Source organism: Ambystoma mexicanum, chromosome 6q, assembly GCF_040938575.1.
Source record: "Ambystoma mexicanum isolate Mex_15411 chromosome 6q, UKY_AmexF1_1, whole genome shotgun sequence".
NCBI classification, from domain to species: domain Eukaryota; kingdom Metazoa; phylum Chordata; class Amphibia; order Caudata; family Ambystomatidae; genus Ambystoma; species Ambystoma mexicanum.
In genome coordinates this window covers 948850089-948876489 of record NC_090937.1, presented here as the reverse complement: position 1 = coordinate 948876489, position 26401 = coordinate 948850089, and positions in this window count along the sequence as shown.

Here is a 26401-nt window from a genome sequence, read left to right as displayed (position 1 = left end):
TTGCATTTTGTATTTGTAGTTATTTTAACTTCTATGGTGCTTTCACCGAAGCACTCAGCGTAATAAAAATGGTACCAATTGAAAAAGTTGACAATTTACAAAACCTAATTATCATGAAGACAAGGGTGCTCTTTTAACTGTGAGCAGAACCGATCGAAAGAAGGCAAGGACCCCATAGAAAGTGAGAGGCGGTCCCAATGCTTAGGAGCTAAGAGAGCAAATGAATGGATTAAAGACAGATCACACAGTGGTCGAGACTTCCATTGTAAGCAAATTATCTTTGCACAATCATTCACATCCGTGTCTTCAGCACGCATGCAACATCTGAGCCATGACTACAGCTTGCACAAAGGGAAAACACTATGTAAGCACACATGCCCACATTGTGCTATGGCATGGAGCACACACCAGAGCACAAATGCCACATACAAACCTGGATGAAGGTGTCCACACAACACCCATTCCCATTCCGTACACAAGTCAGCATCTTTTTCACGGAAGATGGGAACACCACAAGCACATACATTGCCAACTCCAGAAAGCAAACAGGCAACCCAGCCACATGAATGTGTCAGGTGCACCCAAAGGAAGCATTCCATGAAGTCACATGTGCCACCTATGCACTACCAACAATCAACACACCTTCACCTACACGCATAGTGATTCAATGAGTCATAGGGCTGCCATTATACCAACACACACAAACACCTGAAATATCACCAAATTGCCTTCACTCGCAGCACTCATCACCAATGGCAGTCACAGAACATCTATGGGGGTTCATTTGTATATGGGCAACAACAGTGGGTTGACAGTGCAATGGGAAGCTGTGTAAGGGTCACATGCATGCTAGGATATGGTGATATATCAATACAGTAATGTCACTTATTTGCACACATTGTTACAAAGTCATGGAATGACATATCTCAATTTCTTTCAACTTTTCAGCTGTGACTACAGAGGATGGAGCCTCTGACGAATGCTCTGACAGCAGTGAGGAGGGACAAGAACACCGGCCTGTCATACAGGCAGAACACCTGCCTGTCATACAGGCAGGTGTTCTTGTCCCCCACATAGAATGAACACGGTGCTGAATCACCTTGAGACACAGTTGCGTGGGATTCTGAATTGCCACGCCTGAAGAGGAGTCAACGCCAGAGGTGCTGGACAAGGACTTCATGTCCCTTGCGCAGGCAGATGAATTGTATGACTCCACTAGCAGCAGAGACTCCATGCACATCATTTCCCTGTATCATCACTCCCAAAATGGTGCCTCACCTGTGGTGCACCTCAAATACCTTGGCCAGAACCACTGTTGCTGTCACACCGCACACTCAGGCTGCACAATCACCAATGCAGCCTGTGGGGCCATCAGGGTGAAGCACCCTGAGTGTAAGTGGCTCTTTGAATTCCTCCAGCAGCAGTGGCTGATGGTCAAGGCAGTGGCTAAGGAAGGGCAAATCACCACACGGGAACTCGCCGGCATCTCCAGCCGGCTTAATGTCTTAACTCCATTGAGATGCGGAGACATGTCTTCGGGCTGGATACTGCCCTGGAGATATGAACACAGGCACACCTGGGAGTGTCAACAAAACTGGAGGTGGTGATTAAGAGGCACAATTCAGAGAGGAGGAGACCTGACATGGTGGACTTGGCTGTGCAGCTGACTGCCACACTGCCTCGTATGGCCACAGTAGCACTCAGCCTGGAGTCAGCCAACTCCTTGGGGAGGAGGACAGCTTGGCCTCCCTGGGAACCCTGGCTTCCCAGGCATCCCAGCTAATCTGCAGGCAAAAAGGTGACATGGGAGGCCCAGGAAGCAGTCCCCGACTGCCTCCTTGGACTTACCTCCTTCCTTTCACCTACATACCCTCCTCCTCATCCCTCCCATCTCATTCCTTAAACCCCAGCTACACATACCACCTAATCCTGAAACACCCCCCACTCCTGAGCACGGCACCATCACACACACACGTCCATGTGCCTCCTTGTTATTTCAGCAGTTGTCATGCATCCCTTCAACACATCCATGCATCAGTTCTGTGACATTAAATGCTGTTCAGTATTCCATCTCATTCCCTTGTGTATCAACATCAGTATGCGATCATCCACATACAGACACATAGGTCGCACACATAGGCCCAACTAGTGCAATGTCACAAGCAGGAGTGATAAAATAGTGTTGCTGGTCACCCCAAACCATGTTACCACATGCAAGGTAGCACAACATACAGTTGAACGTCACATTTCACATGTGACCCACTAGCCTGTGTCAGGTCCATGAAGGGTGTATATGCAAGGAGACGCTGGTCCTGTCATATTGACAACAAACACATCTGAATCACATTGGAGCAAAGGCACACACGCATGCCTCAAGCACACAGAGCCAGGGACACAAGGTGTGCAGATGGGGCATGATGACATTCACCAGTCTAGGCCATAGCAAACCCTTTAATACTTGATGGCAATCAATGAAAATGTCACAATTATAAATTATAAATGATCCTGCCTGTTTCTCATGGGAAACATGTACATGATAATCACGGCAGGCATACACACCAGTGGACCATGTTTGCTACACACCACTCATCAAGGACTGGTGATGCTCGATGGCAAGACTCATAGGCACACATGGCACATACACGCCAGTGGCCCAACACCAAACAAAAGTTACGCTGTTTGACTCACGTGCCCATGTACAAAGATTGCATCAAATTCCTGACTGACAGGGTCAACCAGTTCCCAATATGTACATAGGTCACCCAATACATGGCACTGTCCTGTCAGTTCAATGTGCGTAACCCAAACTACTGATTCCAAGTATAAGCGACACACACAGGTTGCACACAAACATGCAAACGCTGTCTCACATGCATGTGCACATGTTCGATGCCACCATCCGTGCATCGGAGAGTCCATTCTCCCTGCATTAACTACTCCCACTACAAAAATAGAAGCCATGGATGCTCCCAGGCCTAAACAGATTGCCCGCCACCCTAATGCCTAAATTCTGGATTACTCTGGCACCATAACAGCAGTGAGCATGTCTAGCATCCAGAGGCCTCCCTCATCATAAAAAGGCCAACCGTGCCTGTACATGTGGTCAACAGTAGACATGGAAGGCAGCAGGAAAAACTGTGGTGGCAGGGTTGAGACAGAACCACAGAAGGGACCCTCTGGTCTGTGCACAAGGACCACAAGGAGCAGGGGTTGTCAGAGGTGGAGGCCCAGGTGAATCATTAGGGGGTTCAGGTGTGGCAGCAGACAGGGTATACAGGGTTGTTTTCAGGCAACGTTTGAAGTTTTACAAATGATTCACAATGTCCCCCTGTACTTGTAGGGAGTGAGCTCAGCAGTGTCAGTTGTTCTCATGAAGTATGTCTAGGAAATCTGTTAAAGCATCAAAAAGTGGGTGGAAGCATGTCTGTGTAATATAAACAAGTGTTCCTGTGCAAATGCTATTCAATTCAGTTCTTGTGATCTGCATGAATATGTCTAGTTTATAGGAAATTGATTTGTTTTATCTTAAACTGTATCACATTTCAATCAATTGGCCAGCCTGTCCTCTTCAGGACCACCATTTTATCTTTGTTTTGTGTCCTGCCAATAATGTTCTGGCCCAAATAATGTTATGTCACTAATGGAGGGGGGTGAATTCATGATTATACACTGGAAAACAAAAAGCTGCTGTGTCCCCAAGCAGTATGTACTGAAATCAGTTCTGAGGGGGGTTGTGTCTTAGCTTGTAAACCAAGAAACACATGTATCCCACTGTCCCATTAGTGTACACTGTTCACACCTTGTGTGCTCTGTTCTGCACCATTTGCTAGAAGAAAGCGTTTTTAATGTACGCATCTCACATCTCATTTGTTTCACAAAGGTTAGGCATTGATGGGGTGTGTCATCTGTGCTGCAGGTAACTCTTTACTGGACTAGGCAGGACATCAAGGATTAACTGCATATCACTACTGCAGAGCCTGTGCTCAAATATAACCCATGCAGAACACATGTTCTGTCTACATCACGCAAGTGCACAATATATGATGATTGGACTTGTCACCAAGTTGGCTCAGTTCTCACAGACAAGCTATTGTGATGCCGGCAGTTGAAGTCACAGTCTCTGTTATTACAGATGGGTGGGTGGGGGGGGGGGGAACTAGTGTGCGGATTAACACATCACATTCTATGGAATGGTTCTACAGTGTAGCACTGTAGTGGCATGTCTGTTCTGTCAAGCACCCTGTAGATTGAGGTAGAGAAATGTTGGTGACTGGCTTTGGGGATTTCTAGAAGGATATTTAATGCAGTTGAAACCCCCATACAGTCGTCATACAAGGGTAATACTGTTCCATGATTTAACCTGACATACTGTATGTATTTGGTGCACTTGTGTGAATCCTGTGGGATCCAGTTTCTGTCCAGGTTTTCTTTCTGACATGTGATGATGCTTCAGTAAGCAATCGGTGTCACCACAATAATTCCTTCAGCTAATCGCAGAAACCTATCCTGTCAAGAAGCTGTTACCACATTAAAAAACAATACTCCAGGAACACTCTTAGCATCAACAGCTGCCCCTGTAGCATATGTTGAAGTATACGGTATAGTGTCATTAATATTGATCACTCCATAACATAGCTAGATGGACCCTGCCTTGCCCGAAATTCCAACGTAAATCTTAACTAATTGTGTTTAGACTAGCAATTATCTAGCGTTAATCTATATTCAGCACAACTATATCCACATAGATTATCATATTGACCTCATGACACATAGCTAGACTGACTCAGTTTTTGCCTGACATTCTAGCTAAACTTCTTGACTCAGTTAGACTGAATGTCTAGCAATTGTCTAGACTCAATCTGTGTTTACCTTCCACTACATCTGTACAGATAGCTACCATACACTATATCTGTACAGCTAGCTATATTGCTGCATTCATACCTAAAACATACTCTGCTAATCATTCAGTTACTCATCCCAACAATGTTGCTTCACTTGTTTTGCCACCTTTGACCATGTATTTGACTACCCATAGTCTATCATATGAACTGTTCACCGTTCTGCCTGTTTTGACTATTGAACTGTACTCTAAATGTTCTGTACGCTGTTTTTCTGTATTGCATGTGTAACCTTTGTAAGTTGAAAATATCCTTGTCCTCACTCCCTGATGCACTCGGGGCTGGTGCATGTTATAAATAAATCAACAAACAAACAACAAACCATAATGCTCATTGCATACCTAACACATAGCTGAATTCCACTTTTCTTAATCACCTGCATACCAAGCATAAATCCACATAGACTCTGTTGGTGTGCACTTTCACACAACAGATATATATTGAAACATTGTGTTGCCCTCACACTTGTCTGGCTTTTTACACTACAACCATGCAAATCTAACATATAAATGAATCATATTTAACCACTGCTGCATAGTTGACACTGTTTTGCCTGATACCGTCACATAGCTATATAATTTAATTGTATTTATACATGCACCCAAAACAACTGTTTAACTTAATAACAATACATTTACACCTAGCACCCAGCCACTTTTGATTCTTTGGGTCTTATTACAAATTTCGGCCAATTATAATGTTTGGTGGATTGACCGCTGGTGGAATTACCGAATGGTAAATCCGCCTATTTTCAGAGGGAAAACGGCAGATCCACCTGCAGCTTGTTGCTGCAGGTACATCCTCCCTTTACCTTAAAAAAATCAGCACAGAGTTACCACACAATAATTCTACCCGCTGTAAATCTGCCAAAAATCACCACGGACCCCAAAAATAGGGAATTACCACCACTTGTAATCCCCTGGTAACTCAAATGGCGGTAGTGGTAATTGAGTTTTTAGTATTTTGATGCATTTACTACCAGAATATTGACAAACTCATAATGAGGCCATTTGTACATACCTGTATACGAAGCACATTAGGAGGTTTTCTCATAGTGCTTTGCTCATAACATCTGCATTATAGATTAACTCACTACTAAACCTGATTAACTACTGCATAGTGTGAAGGTATCATGAAGTAGACACAGAAAACAGGTTCAAGTTTGGTGCGCAAAAGTTTTATTAACTTAAAAGTCAGGACGTAGTAAGGCCTAACTTGCCCTATGCTAAGGTGGGATTTCCCCAACTGAAGAAAACTAAGGATAGTCTGTGTCGGGAAGTCCAAATCAAATGTCTTTCTGTGTCAAAAACCTATAATTGCCCCCACAACTACAATGTGTGGGGATGTCAGCATCAAAATTAATAGTGTTCAATGAATTTCAGAGATTCTTCCAATCCTTGGCTTGTAATCAGCTTCCCCTTCCCCAACTTCAAAATAGTTCACAAGGCACTGGTGTTCCCTTCCCCAAGAGTTCAAATCTTCCAGCATTTTCAAAAACAAAACAACTTCCTTCAGACACTTCCTGGCTCCTTTGCTATTCGTTCTTTTCACTAGTTCACATAGGAAGTTCTGTTTCTCGACTTCAAAATCACATAAGAGATTGTTGCAAAACACTAGCTTTTTTATCAATACATTCAGTGGCTTCTCAATATAGGGGGCACTTGGTCTAGGCGCAGTTGTTGGACCACGTGGTCCATCCATTACAGGTCATGCAACAATACTCCTTCTTGGCTGCTTCCCATCAACAATGTGCTACTCCTTCCATTTGACAATGATGCTTAGTTTTTTCATCTGTGTCACACTTTCTTGACACTATAATGAGGCTAACTTGGCCAACATGCATTCATTAGCTTTCTTGTACTCTTCTGGTTCTTGCTAATGACGATTTCCTCATAACATGCAGTTCTATGAACTCTTCTGGTTGTTGCCATTATTTGTTTTCTCATATCACACCCATCTTGGTATTCACTTAACTTTGCTATTACCCTGTGATCTCAGGCCCAGGTCCCCTTCCCCGTCAGTTGCATCCCTGCACTGCCTCCCTGTCATCCGTTGCACTTGGGGACTGTTGTCTGTATCCCTTCGGCCCCCTCCCAGCACTTGACACCTGATGTCAGCACGTTCACTTGCCACCAGCTGCCCACACTTTCACTTATTGCTTTATGTGTTCTATTTATTTATTTTTACTGTAGCTCCCATGTCCTGCACTGCCCCCTTCCCCTTCCTGCTGCACTTTCCCTTCCCCCTTACCCTGCACTTGCGCAATCTCATTGTCACCTGGCCTAGTAAGATTGTTGTCTATGTCTTCCCTCTGTTCCCCCTCGCTTGCCTCATCGCCCCTTGAAACACTTGTGTATAGGCACGTTATAAATGCCATATCATATTAGATAATATCATTTGTGGTATTCACCAACTTCACCACTTTTCTTTCACTGCACTCATGAGTGCTCACAACTTGCCTTTACTCTCTTCAGCATTCAGTGACTTATAATGACTTTCAGTTCATTCAGTTTTCAAAAGTACTTGCTTTGGATTTCAAAAGCACTTTGTGACAAATCAACTTCTGGGCCACCAGTGGTCAAGGGATGAATATCGGTTTCTAAACCATCAATCAGCCCCACACCTCTAGCACATCAGAAGGGATCCAAACAGATTGGAAACACAAGTAAATTGTAAACCTCCTTGTGCAATTCTGGTAACGTGGACGGAACAGCAGGCTTATCCCCACAAGGTCGTGGATCGTTGGTTAGTTACAACACAGTAAAAATACAATTATTACCCAAAGCTAAAAGGGATGGTCGAGTCTAGGTTGTATACAAATATCTACTTTATTATTATTACAACAGACAGTTCTTAGCACACTACAAAATACAACCCACCTTGTAAAGGAACACAGAGGACAGACAGTTTCACAAAGGAAAGAGATGCACTCTGGATATTGACAGGAGGGTAGTCGGTAAAGCAATCAGTTCTAACTGTTCAAGGGTATTTGGTTTCAGAACCACGGGAGCAAGGGGTCATAAATGTCACTAGGGGCCTTCGGAGAAAGATCAGTGGTACAGAAACACAATGTACCTGGTGCGTGAGATGATCTTGATGCTCAACAGTGTTGAATCGGTTCCAGGACACTTTGCAGCACCTGCGACAGAGTCCAAGATGGGAGACAACTGTGGGTATCAGGTTGCAGCCAGTTCGACGGCTGCAGCCTGGCCTACATGGCAGCTCGAGGTCAAGAATCGTTGTCTTTGTGCAGGTTGGCAGATCTGGAACGCTGGTCGATGCGTCTCAGATGGCTTAAGTGACTGCTGCATGACAACAGTCAGTAGTGCAACTGGTCACGGTTTGAGGGCTCAACTATCTCAAAAATGTCCTTAAAAGATGGATGCTGTTTGATGCTTGTTGTGGCACTCCTCCCAGCTTCTTCACAGGGCTTGTGTCGTCCTTTAAGGAGGAGGACACAAAGCTGGGGAGAGTGTTTTCAGGCAACGGCCTTGTCCTTTTTTCAGAGACTCTCTGGCATTTCCCACCTAGGAGACTTGCTGACAGAACCTAGCAGGGCCTCCTGTCCATCCTTCACTGGCAAAAGCTTTAAGGCAGACTTTATCTTCAGTCAGGATCCAAATGAGTCCTTCTTCCTTCAAAGTCGTTGGATGAACTGCTAAGTGAGGGGCTCAGCCCTCTTTTAAAGCCAAATGTGCCCCAGTGATTGCTGCAGGCTAAGCCTACCTTAATGAACCAATCCCGAGCCCCACCAACAATCTTCTGTTATGCATGAAGTCATACCCATAGTGATTTGCAACAGGAAAGGTAAGGAGGGTGACAACATGTACTACTAAGTCCCACCCATCTTCCTGTCTGTTGCAGATCAATGTGTCTCTCTGGTTAATTGGGCTCTCTGTTACTCCCGATCAAAGCACGGATCTCCCTTGATGTTTGTGACAAGAACAGACTTTCTGTCTCCATCATAACACACACTTCTTCCGTCTGAAAAGGGTTCCCTGCCCTGCAAGGCTTGCCTAATCTGAACAGTTGTCCCAGACATGACATTGACTGCCCTTTATACAGAGGGGTGGGAGCTAGCTTCAAGCTGACACATGGTTCTGTCCATGAAACACCCTACCCAAACCTCTCTGCCTGGAGGAGAACCACTTGACTTTCAGGAAACAGCTCACGACTTGGCTTTTCAACCAACCACTTTGAAATATGCCTGGGCTAATCTATGAGAAACATTTTATGAAACTCTTTGCACTATCATCTGCGGGAAACCAATTTGTTTAATTGATCCTCTACTGCATGATACTGGTCTGCACCCTTAATGTCAGTGAAATCTGGCACCAAGAGCCAGGAAGTGACAAGAACTTCACCCCCCCCCTCCGCACCCCCTCATTCCTCAACTAACTCCTCATTACTAAAATCTGGAATCCTTACACCTCCATCATTCCTACAGATGACCTACTAGGTCTAGTGTACTTAACATATTCACACACTATCCATCTTCTTTCAACAACCATGCTGTTCATTTTTGCACTTCACAATTAGGGGGATGCCTGTCTGGCTAACCTGCCCGGTTGGTACCAACCACAAACAACAGAGATGTTCATATGGACAAACAGGTAACAGTATAAGGCCACTTTACATTACATTACATTTCGTAGCCAATGGCTACTGTAGTACTGTTTATATGGTGTAAGATATCCATAACGAAAACCATTATTAAATTCTTAAACACTCTTTTTATTTGATTCCTGACCTGATAGATTTTTTTAAAAAAATATTCTGGCAGTTTTGGTGTGCTTATATTTGTAGTGATATTTGTAATATGAACATTCACCTTGAGCCTGGCTCATGCTTTAGGCAACTAAATATATATATAAACACATTGTTGAGGAGATGAAATGGGATATATGCAGCGGTGTATGGATTTGGGAAATGGCCAATACAGTGGCACACTCGTGCAAACATCATATTGCACTGTGGTACATTGACTGTCGTCCTATTCTTTTTTAGGGATTATGCTTGCACCACAAAATCTTCGCTCCAACACAAAAGTGAGCATGTTGAATGCACAACCTTACTCCCAAGTGTATTGCAGAGAGGAAGGCAGATCTGACTAAAACAAAACGAGTGCTGGGTGTTTTAAAGCTTATGGGGCCAATTCATAGAATTCAGCGCAGAAGTAGCGCACGCGGCCAGTGCAGAGAGGCAGCATGTGCCTGCGAGCGCCAGCCACGTGCGCCAAACAGCATTTAGGCGCACAGTGTATTCATGAATTTCCCAGGCCATTTGGAGCCGTGGCACAGCGAACATCCAGCAGCGCCAGTTACGCCCCCAAGAACACCCCTTGTGCCAGAAAAAGCCATAGAAATCCCCAATACAGCAGAAAGGGCCGCGCTAACCCTGGACCAGCTTACAGGCCCCCTACACTGTAATCGCATGAAAAACTACATGTACCCCACTCACGGTAGCTAAAACGCTTGAAAATATCCCTGAACAGCCACTTAAATACGCATACCCCACTCGTGGCAGCCAAAACGTGTGAAAATCTCCCTGCGCACCCCCATTCAATATGCATACCCCGATCGTGGAGGTCAAAACGCTTGATAATCTACTCACGCACCCCCTTCAATATGCGTACCCCGCTCGTGCCTTCAAAATCGCGTGAAAAAGGCCTACCATAACCCCGCAAATACGCGTACCATGCACAGGCAGCCAAATCATGTGAAAGTCTCCTCGCGCATCCCCTGCAATATGCGTACACTGCCTGCACCAGGCAAATCACATGGAAAAAGTCCCCCCTGTGGTGTGGGCTGCCTGCGGGGCATGGTCACGGGTTATGGGCTGCCTGTGGGACATGGTCAGTGGTGTTGGGTGATCCCCTGTGGTGTAGGTTGCCTGCGGGCATGGTCAGGAGTGCAGGGGGGTCCCCTGTGGTGTGGGCTGCCTGCGGGACATGGTAAGGGGTGATGGGCTACGTGCGGGTCATGGTCAGGGCTGATGGGCTGCCTGCAGGGCATGGTCAGGGGTGATGTGATGTCCCCTGTGGTGTGGGCTGCCTGCGGGACATGGTCAGAGGTGTAGGGGGGTCCCATGTGTTGTGGGCTGCCTGCGGGGCATGGTCAGGAGTGACAGAGTGACCCCTGTGGTAGGGCTACCTGCGGGGCATGGTCAGGGGTGATGGGCTGCCTACAGGGCAGGGTCAGAGGTGATGGGGTGTCCCCTGTGGTGTGGGCTGCCTGCAGTGCATGGTCAGGGGTGATGGGCTGCCTGCGGGGCATGGTCAGGGGTGATGGGGGGTCCTGATGACAGAGTGACCCCTGTGGTAGGGCTAACTGCGGGGCATGGTCAGGGGTGATGGGCTGCCTACGGGGCAGGGTCAGAGGTGATGGGGGGTCCCCTGTGTTGTGGGCTGCCTGAAAGCCATGGTCACCAGTATAGGGAGTCCCCTGTGGTGTCTGCTGCCTGTGGGGCATGGTCAGGGCTGATGGGCTGCCTGCAGGGCATGGTCAGGGGTGATGTGATGTCCCCTGTGGTGTGGGCTGCCTGCGGGACATGGTCAGAGGTGTAGGGGGGTCCCATGTGTTGTGGGCTGCCTGCGGGGCATGGTCAGGGGTGACAGAGTGACCCCTGTGGTAGGGCTACCTGCGGGGCATGGTCAGGGGTGATGGGCTGCCTACGGGGCAGGGTCAGAGGTGATGGGGTGTCCCCTGTGGTGTGGGCTGCCTGCAGTGCATGGTCAGGGGTGATGGGCTGCCTGCGGGGCATGGTCAGGGGTGATGGGGGGTCCTGATGACAGAGTGACCCCTGTGGTAGGGCTAACTGCGGGGCATGGTCAGGGGTGATGGGCTGCCTACGGGGCAGGGTCAGAGGTGATGGGGTGTCCCCTGTGGTGTGGGCTGCCTGCAGTGCATGGTCAGGGGTGATGGGCTGCCTGCGGGACATGGTCAGGGGTGATGGGGGGACCTCTGTGGTGTGGGCTGCCTGCAAGGCATGGTGAGGGGTGACAGAGTGACCCCTGTGGCCCTGCGTGGCATGGTCAGGGGTGATGGGCTGCCTGCGGGGCATGGTCAGTGGTGATGGGCTGCCTGCGGGTTATGGGCAGGGGTGATGAGGTGTCCCCTGTGGTGTGGGCAGCCTGCGGGGCATGGTCAGGGGTGTAGGGGGGTCCCCTGTGTTGTGGGCTGCCTGAAAGCCATGGTCACCAGTATAGGGAGTCCCCTGTGGTGTCTGCTGCCTGTGGGGCATGGTCAGGGATGATGGGCTGTCGGCGGGGCATGGTCCAGGGTGTAGGGGCTGCCTGTGGGGCATGGCCTGGGGTGATGGGGTGTCCCCCTTGTTGTGTGCTGCCTGCGGGGCATGGTCAGAGGTGATGGGCTGCCTGCGGGGCATGGTCAGGTGTGATGGGGTGTCCCCTGTGTTGTGTGTTTCCTGCAGGGACTGGTCAGGGGTGATGGGGTGTCCCCTGTGGTGTGAGCTGCCTGCCGGGCATGGACAGGGGTGTAGAGGGTCCCCTGTGGTGTGGGCTGCCTGCAGAGGGTGCATTTGGCTCCTCACCCCATGACTGCTCTTATCCCACCTCCCCATGTCCCGCAGGCAGCCCATCACCCCTGGCCATGCCCCTCAGCCAGCCCACACCACAGGGGACCCCCCAACACCCCTGACCATGCCCGCAGGCAGCCCATCACCACTGACCATTCCCCACAGGCAGCCCACACCACAGGGGACACCCCATCACCCCTGAACATGCCCCACAGGCAGCCCATCACCCCTGACCATGCCCCGCAGGCAGCCCACACCACAGGGGACACCCCATCACCCCTGACCATGCCCCGCAAGCAGCCCACACCACAGGGGACACCCCATCGCCCCTTACCATGCCCGCAGGCAGCCCATCACCCGTGACCATGCCCCGCAGGCAGCCCACACCACAGGGGACACCCGTACACTCGTGACCATGCCCCGCAGGCAGCCCACACCACAGGGGACACCCCATCACCCCTGACCATGCCCTGCAGGCAGCCCATAACACACGGGACACCCCATTATCCCTGACCATGCTCCGCAGGCAACCCATAACCCCTGACCATGCCCCACAGGCAGCCCACATGGCACCATTCACCTGCGAGCCCCAACTCATGTCCCCCACCAGTGACGGGCACCTGCCAGCAGGCCGCGACTCATGTCCCGCCACCAGTGACAGGCACCTGCCAGCAGGCCCCGACTCATGTCCCCCCACCAGTGACGGGCACCTGCCAGAAGGCCCCGACTCATGCCCCCCGCACCAGTGACAGGCACCTGCCAGCAGGCCCCGATTCATGTCCACCCAACCAACATTGTCACAACATACATGCATGTAGCAAATGTCCACCCAAATCCTACCTCACCCACAGTGCAAATCCACACCCATCCATTGTCCCCACTTCCCATTACAGGACCCATGGCATGTCATTCACAGAAGCACACATACATGCACCCAAAGACATGCCCAACATGGCCCCACACCAGTGACACATTACTGAGGCAATGACGAATGACACATGCACCAAACTAATGAGAGCAGACAACACAAATATGTGAACTGATGAAAATGTATTTTAAAATGAAATCAACCAAACGAAAAGCAACCATGCCAAGGAAGAATAAATGAATGTGAACATAACTGAAATGCAATATCAATAAAAAGTAAATACTCAAAGAGGTCCATATCCGGAAACAAAAAATCTGAATCCAAATAAAAGAACACAATTCCATCATGGGTGTGAAAAACATAAAAGAAAAAAATCTGCAGTTCTACTCCTATTGATAATGAAAGTTCTTAGGGTCCATGATCCCAAAACCAAATGAAATCTAGTAAAAACCCTACAAAAATACAACTATGTACAAAACGTGGAGCAATGTCCATCAAACCCCCCCAAAAAAGGAAAGGAAAGGAAACCTAAGGCTAATAAACTATATTCAATGGCGGCGGGGTAGTCCTACGGCTCACTGTTCTTCCCAAAAGTCTTGGCCAAGGCATCATTGAACTCTGATTCTATGGCCCGGAGGCAGGACTGCAGTCTATCCTCGAGGTCTTGCATGGACACCACCATGCTCTCCTCCAGCTCCCTGCAACTCTCCACAAGGAACTCTGCCCACCTCAAGGCTCGCTGCATGGAGTTCTCTGCCCTGACCATGGTGAACCACGTCCTCCATGCCCGCCACCGCTCTGCACCCATCTGTTGGCCCAACCGTTGCCACACGGAAGACACACTTTTTCCAGGGTCCTCCTGCCCTTCGGCCGATACCTGACCCCGTGATGTAGTCAGTCCTGAGTCATGACGCCTCCCACGCCGAGCCTGCTACCTCCAGGAAGATGGCAACACCCGGGGCCATCATGCATGAGCCCTGCTTGATGGTGCTTGCACAACCTCCGTTGCCAGGGGTCCAGATGCTTGGGTGACCACCTCTGCTGGACCTCTGACTCCCGACTGGCAGGGATGGGATCTCCACCAGCCTGGCTGTGGTGGCTTGGACAGGTCCACAGGGGGCCCTGGTGGCATGTGGGCCAGAAGACGGCATGGAGTATGACTGGCGCATAGTGTATAAAGAGGAGGAGAGGGTCCCAATAGCGCACTGCACATGGTGGAAACCCCCGACAATGAACCCTCCTAACCGGTTCATGTTGTCACACACCTGTTCATGATGACGTGCGTAGTCCCCCCAGGAAGCACGCACATCATCATGAATCGTGCATGTGCCAATTAGGATGGGCTCAACCCTGTAAAGGATCGCCACGTCCGGAGGTAGAGGGGTGGACCTCCCCCTATTTGCGTACAGGCCTGGGATGGGCCATCCCTGCTGGTGCATGGTGATACAGTCTCAGTATCAGGGACAGGATTATGCACAGGCCCCTCCGTGGTGACCTGTGCTGCCTCCTGCCCCTGCCCCAGGACTGCACAACTTGCACCAGTGGAATTACCCTGACCAGTCCCAATGTGTGGGTTTAATGCAGCCTCCTCCTCACCCACCACCAACCTGGATGGCTCCACAACGTCTTCTGCTATGGACAGTCCCTGTTGGGCCCACCTGCCTGCACTTCCAACCTCTGCCTCTTGGGCATCCCCTCGGCAGGCCCAGCCTTGGGCGCTGCACCAGTCCCCTCCCCTTGCTCCCTAGAGATGGCATGTCCTGGGAGGGTTTCTGGGCCATGCATCCCAACCTGGTTGAGGCATCCCTGCCGCTCTGCTCCACAGCGCCGTCTCCGCCCTCTTCCTCAGTCTCCGCTGTAGATAGGGAGAGATTGAACACAAGCATCAGTGTACTGAACAAAGCAATTCATATGAGTGGCACTGTCAAACGTCACTTCCATCATCACCCTCCACAACACACGGGTCAGTGCAAGCAAGACACATGCAGAAGCAGGCATGGTGATAGTCATGTATCATGATGCCATGGCGTTTCCCAGTCACACACACACTACTCAGACACACGCAGGTGTACACCATGCATGACCATGATGGTGACATCAGCATCCATGTCTCACACCCAAAACATGGCCAACTCCAGACACAGGCATGCAAACATGTCTGTGTCATCACATGCTGATGCACATCATGCATTGCAACACAGACACCATTGACATGGAACAGGCTTCAGTGGACTCACATGCATCACTGTCATGGCCCTGCACACAGACATACATACATGGGGCATGGTAGACAAGAGGCCATGGTGCACACTCCTGCCACACCTCAACCTGCAGTATGCTTGAAAAGTACACATGGACACTTACCACTCGACTTCAGATGGGTCTGCAACTGAAGGACCTGGTAGTGAAGCGCTGGGCATGTGCACTCCAAGACCTGCATCTGGATGTTGTTCAACTGGTCCTGGCACCCCACTTCTCCACCAGCTGCAACGAGGCACCGGGCCTTGCTGTGGGTCCTGGACCTGAAGTCCTCCCAGCACTTCAGGGCGTGCTTGTAGTCACGGGATACCACTCCCCCTGCATTGATGGCATCCACAATGTCCAACCAGATCCTCCTCTGTCCTTCCTTGTCGAGGCGCGATGTTGTTGAGAAGAAGGCATCCTAATGCACCAGGACTTGCTCCACCAGGATGCCAACTTCATTTACAGTGAAGCTGACCACCCTCTGCCTGTCTGCCAGGGGGATTGCCACTGGGTCCGGGTGGTGTTTGGTCAGACATGGCAACCCCTGAGGCAGGTGTGGGTGGGCAACTGGGTCCTGGGGCTGGGCTGTGGAGCGATGGTACACCAGTCGGGTGTCTTCTGGGTCAGCAGTGGTGGTCTCAGGAACAGGAACAGGATGCCTGCCAATGGCTTCTGTGCAGGCACCAAATAGCAGGGCATGTTGGCAGCAGGCAGGCTGGCATCAGCAGATGGCTCGTAGGAGGCTGCTCAGGGGTCTGGGGGGCAGGTAAATGGCCTTCTGGGCGGGAGTGTGGTCTTCCATGTGTTGTCGCATGGCCAGCTTGATGCAGAGTGAGTCCGCACGTGAGCGTGTAATCCGAGGAAAGGGCCTTAGCGCGTAAGCGCGTAAGTGACATGATGCGCATGGGCGTTGCCTTCGGCAGGGGTTAAAGGTCTGTGCTGGTAAGCAGTTCGTGTGCGAGTGCTTTTCGTGGAGACCGACCGTGTGTGTTTCTTCTTCTTGTTGGTTCACACGCGATTACTTCACAGCGCATAATGTTCATACTTCTTGTTTTGGTGGGGGAGTTGCCTACGCGCACACATGTGTGTGTTTTTCTTTTCCACGCAAGGCAGACAGTGAGTCACGCATGCCTATTTTACCCACTGTGGTTGCCCATGTCTGTCGCGCACCCATTTCCGAGGTCAGAGTAGCGTGTTCCATGTGTACGTATTTATTGTGTCCCTGGGTGCCACAGCGTACTGCCGGAGGTTTATTCCACGCACATGGGCTACCGGGGGTTGTGTGCATGTTTATTATCATCTTTTGGGGTGCCTGAGTGTTGCGTGACCTGTCTTTTATCACCAGGGGTCACAGACAGCCTTGCAGAAGCACAGAGGTGTGTTTAACATCACGTACCATGCCCCCTTCATCCCAATGGCCCAGGACAATTGTTGTGTGCACCTCCCATTGGCAACATACCATCTGTGAGAGCCATGCCACCTCCCCCAGCACCTTCGGGAGATGCTGCTGCTGCAGTCATCCCAGTGCACATCTGACCCCACAGGCATTGTAATCTGCTGGCGTGGGCCACCAGGTGGTGGAAGCTGCAGGTGCACCACCCAGGCTCGGGGTCAGCCAGCGCAGGCTGCCTTGCCACATGACTCCCAGGTCGATTTTCAGGGCAGGAAAGCCAACCCACATGTGGCCAAGGCCGCTGTGACCAAGGCACATGTTCCTGGGGCAGTTTTGACATCTGCTGCCCCAAGCAGCCAGGTGGTGGGAGCTGCATGAGCAGATACAGCCAACACCACCCCGGCAGTGAGTCTGCCAGCCAGGACTGTGTTGGTCACAGCCCTTGGCACTGAGGCAGTTGTGCTGCTGAGTTCTGGCAACAGCACCCAGCAGTCAATCACACAATCCAGGCTTTCTGTCCTCATGCCAATTCCAACTCCCATTGGCCAGTCCACCATCGCCACTGCCCCAACTGACCAGGGGGGCATTTGCCTATCAGGGGGCCTCATTACGACCCAGGCATTAACCATGGCGCTATTAGCGCCATGGTTGACGCCTGTACCTTACTGATTCCACCATGGTGAATGGCGGAATTACTGCCCCATTCCAAGGTTGGCGGGGCGGTAATTCCCCATTCACCATTGGCCCGTACCCATTCCCATTTTTGCCCCCATAGGGCTCAATGGAAATGGGGAAGGCGGTAATTACGGTACCGAAATTGCGGTACCGTAATTACCTCCAAGGTCCCTTTGCGGGTCCCGAGCACCCACAAAGGGACCTCGGAATTGGGCGGTAAGGGATTACCGGCACCAGTGCCCTTACCGCCCGGATCGTAATGAGGCCCAGGTTCGGCACAACCGGCCAAGAGGAGGAAGTGTGCTTCGGCGCATGAGGCTGGGACCCCAGACATGGCAACAGCCTCCAGCACGGCAAGGAAGAGGCCTTTCAATAAAGAGGAGTTGGACTTCCTTGTGGACTATGTGTCGGCACACGACCGTGATATAGTGGTGGGCGCAGGGTGCCATACTACACCTGGCCAGCGTCAGGTCCACTGGCAGTTCATTGCGGATGGTGTGAATGCATTGGGATATGAGAGGCGCACAGTTCAGGAGTGCCACAAGTATTGGATTGATCTCTGACACTGTGCAAATCAAAAGCGGGCCTCTAATTACTCCCTGACTCGGCTGACTTGCAGTGTGCCACCACCAGAGGAGGATGAACTCACTCCACACTAGGGAACACTGCAGAGTTAATTGATCAAAGACTTATCCAGGGAGTGGGAGAGATGCAGGATTATGGTGCAATGTCCTTTGAGTCTTGATGCGTGTCTGTTCAGCCCATGTGTGTTTTGCTTGTGTGATTTTTTGTGATTGACTGCCAGTTCAGGCTATGTATTGATGAGTGACATGTGTGACACATGCAATGTTTTGCTGATATGTGATTGTTGTCATGCAGTCTGCATGCAGGACATGTGCTGCACACGGGGGCAGTTCTCATCACCACACTTACATGGAAGTCACTCAGCGGCCTCTCCTGTTCATGTTCAAGCTCACTGACATGTTTGCATATAGCCTGTGCGGTAGTTCCACACAACACTCAGCCTATGTCATCACATGACTGACGGCTATGTGAGGTCACCCTGCAAGCTGCTCCTCCTCACGAGCATGCTTCCTTGCCTCTCCACCACCCTGCCATTTACTGTCTCCATGGTACCGGCGGTTTCCGTGTTGGACTACTGCTATGGCCTGTTCCCCTTTCCTGTGTACAGGCACACTTCCCTGTGCAACCCTGCCATACCTGTGCTGTGGGGTACATCCTTTGTCCTTGATGCAGGGTGTCTCACTTGGACTGTGCAGATGGCACAGGCTCAGAGTGCACATGAGTGATCATTCATGGGCCATTGCATTCCCTGCAAGCCCCTATGTGTCCGTCGCAGGCTACTCATTGTAACACATCTCCAGTATTTTATCCGTCTCATGGTATTTGCTCATCCATGTCATGCTCACTCAGGGTCACTTCATCACATGTTTATGGTGCCCTTGTCTGTGTTGGGCACAGGCCTCCCTCTGTTACAACCACCCTGCTTCCAGGTGACTGGTGTTGTGACTTCTGCCTGCATAGATGTACTTGTGATGGTACCTCATGTGTCCTGCTTTCTGTTCCCTCTCATCTGCTGTAGTCTCAGTTGTCTCTGATGATGCAATTGACACCTGCATACACTGTCTGAAACTTCACAGTACTGTGGTCAGCCATTCAGAGCCATGCACTGGCTCCCTGCCATTCCCCAGGAGTGTGGGGGGTGCAATGCATCCCTACAACCCAGTGCCAACACTTTGCACATGATGACTGCACTTGCCCTTACAGTGCTGCCATGTCACAAGATTGACATTACTACATTTCTGGTTCTGTTGTTAGTTGAGGACGTACGCATGTGCTGCACTGCACCCACGTACTTCTGAGCCATGTTTCACCCTTAAACATGCCTATTCACTTGTGTGTTGTCAAAGTGACCTGTGATGTATGTATCCATTTGCCTCCCTTCACTGTATTTCAAGGCACTTGCATTGTTGCATCCTGTGACACGTGTGCTTTTATTGATATTAATGTTCTTGTAGTGCATGTTGACATTTATTTTGCATGTGTCATGGACACTTCTATTTGACTTACTGCTGTGGCTATTTGGAAATTGTGCCATGGGGGGTGGGGTTTAGGTGAAAAATGTAGCCACAAGCTGGGTACGGGCTGCCTCGCCATGTGCCCTTCCTTTCCCCTCCCATGCGCAGCGGGCGTGCGTAAGGTTGGAGAGGTGGGGGCACCACCATGTCCATCGATACTCCCCCCTGGGTTGCAACATTTTGCAGGACACATGCTGCCACAATGATCCTGCACACTACTGGGGGCGCATATAGTAGCTGCCCACCAGAGCGGTCAAGGGAGCGGAAACGTGACTTCAGCACTCCGAATGTGCGCTCCACTGTGCCCCGGGTTGCAATATGGGCTGCGTTGTATCTTACCTGGGGTGGTGTGGTGGGGTTCGGTATTGGCGTCATCATTTGGATGCTCAGAGGGTAGGCACTGTCCCCTGGGGAGGTGATAATGGTTGTCTTTAGTTGGGTTTGTTTATTTGTCTGTGTGTCACATGCAAGCATGTCCACAGGCATTTGTACTCACCAATGAGCCATGTGTTGCCATGCCTCACAGCTTCCAGGTGCCGGTGTGGGGCTGACATTCTGTCATGGTGGACCCGGAATAGTTTGCATAGACAGAGGTGATGATTCCCTTGGCATCGCATACAACCTGGACATTGATGGAATGCCAGTGCTTGCGGTTGTGATAGATGTGGACATAGGGCCACGTGGGTGCAATGAATGGCACCAAGCACTCTGGGGAAGTGTGCCAGCCCGTAAAAGTCTTGGACCAGGGCCTGCCTTTCTGCAGGTGTTGTGGGCATGTATATGTGCCTGCGGACTGAGGGGTGTGTAGTCATGATTGCCAACACCTGGTGCAGGCAGCGTGACTGTGTGGCCTGTGAGACACCACCAACTATGGCAGTTGTCTGCTGAAATGACACAGTGGCCAAAAAATGCAGGACACTGAGCACCTTTTCCAAGGGAGTCTGTACTTGGGAGCACAAGGTGGGTGATGTGAGGTCATCCTCCCACTCAGTGACCAGGTCTAGGATGATATGAGCTGGAAACCTATACCTGCCATAAACCTGGTCATCAGGCATCCCAAAAAGGCTGGACCTGGGTAAGAAAATGTGGAGCCTGGCTATACTCCCTCTCCTGCGATGTCCCACTGTCACTGCTGCGGGAAATGGAACATTAATCGTAGCTGTATATGCTTGTTTGTTGTTTGTGCGCGCTTTTATGCTGCGCTAGGCTGCTTACACCTGCTTTCGCGTGGCAGACGTTTTTCCGGCTTTGCGCATCTTTTGGCGTGCACAGGTTTTCCCTGTTCAATTCCATGAATATATGTTGTTAGCGTCTGTGTGGGCGTTGCGAGGGTTTCACTGCTGTACTTCCCCGGTTATGCCCACATTTCCGCGTGTTGTTCACCATTCTGCGTGTTCTGTCCCCTTTTTAGATGTGTGCGCTGGAAGTTGTGCGCCTTAACTGGGCGACTCATGAACAGCTTATGGGATCTCGCTGTGACGTGTGCACCACGCTCGGATTCAGGGCATGACACAGGTAAGCCATGCGCAGTGCGTTCCATGAATCGGTAATGAATGTGTTTAAATGAAAGCCTATGTCACATTCTGCTCCTGCTTGCACGACTCTGTAGTCAGCCCATGAAGGCAGAGAATTCCTACAAAAGAAAATAACCATTTACCAACCGAAAAGAACACTCAGATCGAGCAACGGCATCCGATTAGAACCAAAGCAACATACACAAGAAAACAACTTGGGGATCCTCACACCTCACACTTCACAGCAAAAACTGGAACACACATCCGAAAGCAATACACAATACAAAGCACAACCGAAAATTCTGGAAACTACTCAAAACCTGGCTCTTCACCTTAGAGACAAAACAGAGTCAACTAACAGACACCAATGGAAATAGAATGCGCTAGAAACAAATGCACGTGGCAAGAAGTAGCTGGTGAGGGACGAAAGCCAGGTTTCACTCCCTTCCAAGCCAAACCCCTCCACTAGACAAAAGAACAAGGGGCAGGGGCCTAGCTGGAGATGAACGAGCACTAATCATCATTAACTAGCACCCAACAGAACACGGGTACCTTAGGATTTGGAGGGAGGAGACCGCACCCCAGGAGCTCAGGGAGGCAAGGGCAGGCAGACCCCACTGACAACTAAAGATCAACCCACAACTTTAGCGATCTCATCACTGGGGATGGAGAGGCCCTCAACACCTTCCCACCCTCAGATTAGTAGACAGTCACAGAGATGTGCCACTGCCTCATGCAGAACCAGACGAATGAACCACCAAAAGAACGCTGCTGCACACAGTCAGGACAGAGACACCCAAAACAGATGTTCAAAACAACGAGGTAACCCCACTAACCAATCTGCTAAAAACAATCTCAACTCTCACACCCTAAACAAACTCAACCACTTTCTTGCACAGCAAACCACATCCACTTCACTTCACTATACTGCAACAACAAAACAAACCAAACAAAGTCTCGCACAACAGCAAAAGGGAGATTACTGATCCGAAAACCACACCCATGCTGAGTGTACGCTGTGAACCGAACCGAAGCCGCCAGCAGGACATCACTAATTTCGCTCTACCTTTATCCCGCTACACCTTACTAACTGCGGTGGTGATAGTGCACGGTATACTTGTCCTTTATCATTAACATTAACATGTGCTTGGGCACCAGATAATGGAAAGGAGCCACCCAGTGGTGACATGAGAGACGGACTGGTGAAAGGTTGTGTACAGCCAGCTTTGCAGACAGAATGGGGGCAAAAGATTGTTGATACAAGTGCCTGATGCAGACAGTTTTGCTGCTAAATCAGCAAGATTTTTAAAATGTGATTAAACCAATTGTACACAGTAATGGAAGCGATTGGTGCACATTGTATGCTTATAGGTATTAGTTTTTACACACTATTTTCTGGACACACTTATTACAAATAATCAGGGTACTAATCAATTTGAGTTAAGAGTTGTCTTTAATGCAGTTGAAATCAATAAGGTATATCCATTTGCAAAAATCAATCAGTTTAATATTGCATTTCTTTTATTTCTTTATGTCTGTCACCCTTGTTTCTTTCATTTGTTGCCTTCTTTTTTTCATTAGATTTTAAGGAGCCAACACTACGAATGATGTATGTACTTCATTCAGCCATATGTTGCCTCATATGCAATCTTTCAGGCACGTTTAATTTAGTATGATGATATAATCAGTCACTCTTCTGTGACTAAATTATTCACTGCAATGTTATCATTCCCATGTTAATCCTAGAGGAAGCGCTGAAGAGTGAAACGTGTTTGCTTGTCCAATTGACATATCCAACAAAACGTATAACATGTACTATTAAGAGGCTTGTTATTAACTCATTTTGATTTCAGTGGTTCTTCTTTATTCACATCCAAGCACTTTCCCATCACTTATCCCAATTGATCCAGTTGATAGTGCATAGTTAGTGGTCTCATGCACACTTAAGTTATGTTATGCAGCACATATAAGTTGGTATGCCTTACCTGAGTCCAACATGCAGCATTACCACACACATTGACGCCAATCAGGCAGAGCACGGGATCCATTTCCGCTTGTATTTTTTTAAAAAAAGAAAAACTTTTCAGCCATAACTTGCTTAATGTCCTTTGAACAGTTGGATATAATGGTTAGTTTGATAGTTTGCGTTCTGTGCTTTTAAACAATGCAAGCAATGGTGTCTGAAATAACAGAAGTGAGGTTGAGTTGAAGTTATGGATGGTGCTGCACAGTAATCAGATCAGCCCTGTGTTAACTTGAAAGATCGATGGAGCCCCCACATTTATATGCCACTGCATTGTTAACAATAAACTTCAACCAATGCTTTAATCAGAAAATTATTAATTAAATACTGCAATAATGACTTATGACTCCCCCAACCCCACCCATCCCCACCCTGTGGGTTGCCGTTTCTGGGTGCACGGATGACATGGTTATCTGCTAAAAAAAAACGCACTAAGAGGTCAGAGTTTGAGATTTCAGGTGACCATGACCTTCAAATAGGAAAATATAATAAGACACTAGCAAGTGTTCAAATAATGGCTGACCCAATCAGTAATCCTTTGGAGTTAAAGTCTGATGATTTATTGTGAGTGTAATCATGGGAAAATTAGTTGTCCAAGAACCCTCACCAGATCTGGGACCAAACAATATGTACCCAAAAGAATAGCAACTGGTTGTTGGAGAAATCAAAATTAAATGTTCTTTAAACATCTGACTATGAAGACGATTCCTTTAACCATCTAACTCTGGGTGTTTAAAGCACTTAACTATTTAATTAAAGTTCAGCGTTCTGAAAAAAATATCAATTGTATTTATATATTGACGTATTTTTTTTTTATTATTCATTTCTATGGCACGGAAACGCGCAGGCATCAGGGCGCCAAACAGAAACACACAGACACATATTAAACAGGACAAAGAAATAGCAAAAAAATGTTGTGAGAGCATTCCGACGAAACACATTATATACACATTATATTTAGGAAAATGTTTAAAACCTATCAGTAACACTTTTACTTTTACTTTTTTACTCAGACACAATTGAAATGCCAAATAATCTACAAAAGCCACACTGCCAATGTTTGTCTTCAGAAAGGAAGCTCTAAGTATTACATGTCTAACAATTCATGCAAAGTCTCCCAGACCATCTACAAAAGCCACTCTACCAATAATAATTCATGCAAAGTCTCCCAGATCATCTACAAAAGCCACTCTACCAATAATAATTCATGCAAAGTCTCCCAGATCATCTACAAAAGCCACTCTACCAATAACAATTCATGCAAAGTCTCCCAGACCATCTACAAAAGCCACTCTACCAATAATAATTCATGCAAAGTCTCCCAGATCATCTACAAAAGCCACTCTACCAATAATAATTCATGCAAAAGTCTCCCAGATCATCAACAAAAGCCACTCTACCAATAATAATTCATGCAAAATCTCCCAGATCATCTACAAAAGCCACACTACCAATGTTTGTCTTCAGAAAGGAAGCTCTAAGTATTACATGTCTAACAATTCATGCAAAGTCTCCCTATTCTCCACGCAGCATCGACAGTACATACAGTATTTTAAGGCTACATCTTCACACCAATAAATAGAAGAAAAATCTGTCCACATTCATGGATTTAAAAGAATGGTTTTGCTGAACAACTATCATTTGTTGGACACGTTTTTTTCAGGGAAAATATTAATTTAAATACAAATATACAACGTTCAACAAAGAATTAATGCTAAACTAAATTATTTATGTACCTTAAAACATTATTTAACTTATAGAGTTATTGACAGAATGAACGATGTGTGTATGTCATATATTAAAAAGCAGGGAAATACATTAATTCAAATAAGCAGCCCTATTTACCATGACATCCAGCAACACTCGCATTTGCATCGCTGATAAGTATTTTACAATACTTTGCTTCTCATACAGGAAATGTTTCAGCAAAAAATAATTACTAAATAATGAATAAATATCATGAGCATAACAACAAGTCATATCATTGAGCACAAAGTACAAACATTGCTATTTATAGACCTATAAAAGGTTTCTATTGGGTCCTATCGGTAAATTCACCATATTGAAAGCCAATTTCCTGCAATAATCTTGCTGCCTGGCTTTCAGAAGAGACACAAAGATGCTGTTTCTAAATTAATTGTAAAAAGGCACCCATACATGTGTATTCGTTGACACGTGTATGATCTCAATAATCCTACGTGCAGCATTGGGCATTCTTTCTTATTGTTCTACGCATCTAACTAAGCACATCTATAAAATAACATTTGTATTTGATGAAAAACATGTAACCAGTTGCAGCTGGGCTCATGTCATGTAGCCAAGATCCATAGTTCGCTCACAACCGTAAAAATAGGGCAGCGTTTCATTCTCAATACAGTGAGTTTACTATTAAAATAGTCTAGGCAGCCAACACATTATTTTTCTTAGTAGACGTAGTTATTAAAAAAAACATTAATATAAATTAAAATAATGACCTTGGGGCTTGATTTAACTCCAAAAGTAAACATATGTATTTCATGTTCTGTGTACAACATGTAAAGCAGACTGTTCATAATGAAGCCGAACACATATATAGCATTTACATTCTAACTTGCACACAATAATCTATTTCAAGCCATAAAATAATCATATTAAGCACTCCCTTTCTTCTTGCAAACTCAGGCCTCTCTCAAGGGTTTTTAGATTGTACACCCAGGTGTGCTCTGAGGCTTTTAGTACAATGACAAGCTGCAAAGTTATGGCACGGAATCTGCCACATTCTTATTACAGTATTTGGTTGTGTTAAGTTGCCAACCAATCGTACTGCTCTCACCAAGTTCTGCTTTAAACTCTTTCCTTTCTTTAAGAGATTATTTTGATGACTACACCAACTGCATGCAACAAATGCTAGTTCTTTTTAAAGTATCGCTCCTAGTAGCATTGCTACATCTGCAATATGTCAAATTGCATACCAAATAATTCTCCTTATTTGTCTTTCATGCTTTCTTCTAAGAAACCCCCAGAATTCAAACATCTGTCCCTTTTGTATTGACCAATTTAACAATTTGTGAGAGCATCCTCTACAACCCAATTGTTCTTGCAGCATACTAGCATGAGTGTTGAATTCCTCATGTCATTTCCTTTTTCTATGCCTCCTCAGGAATATCCAAAT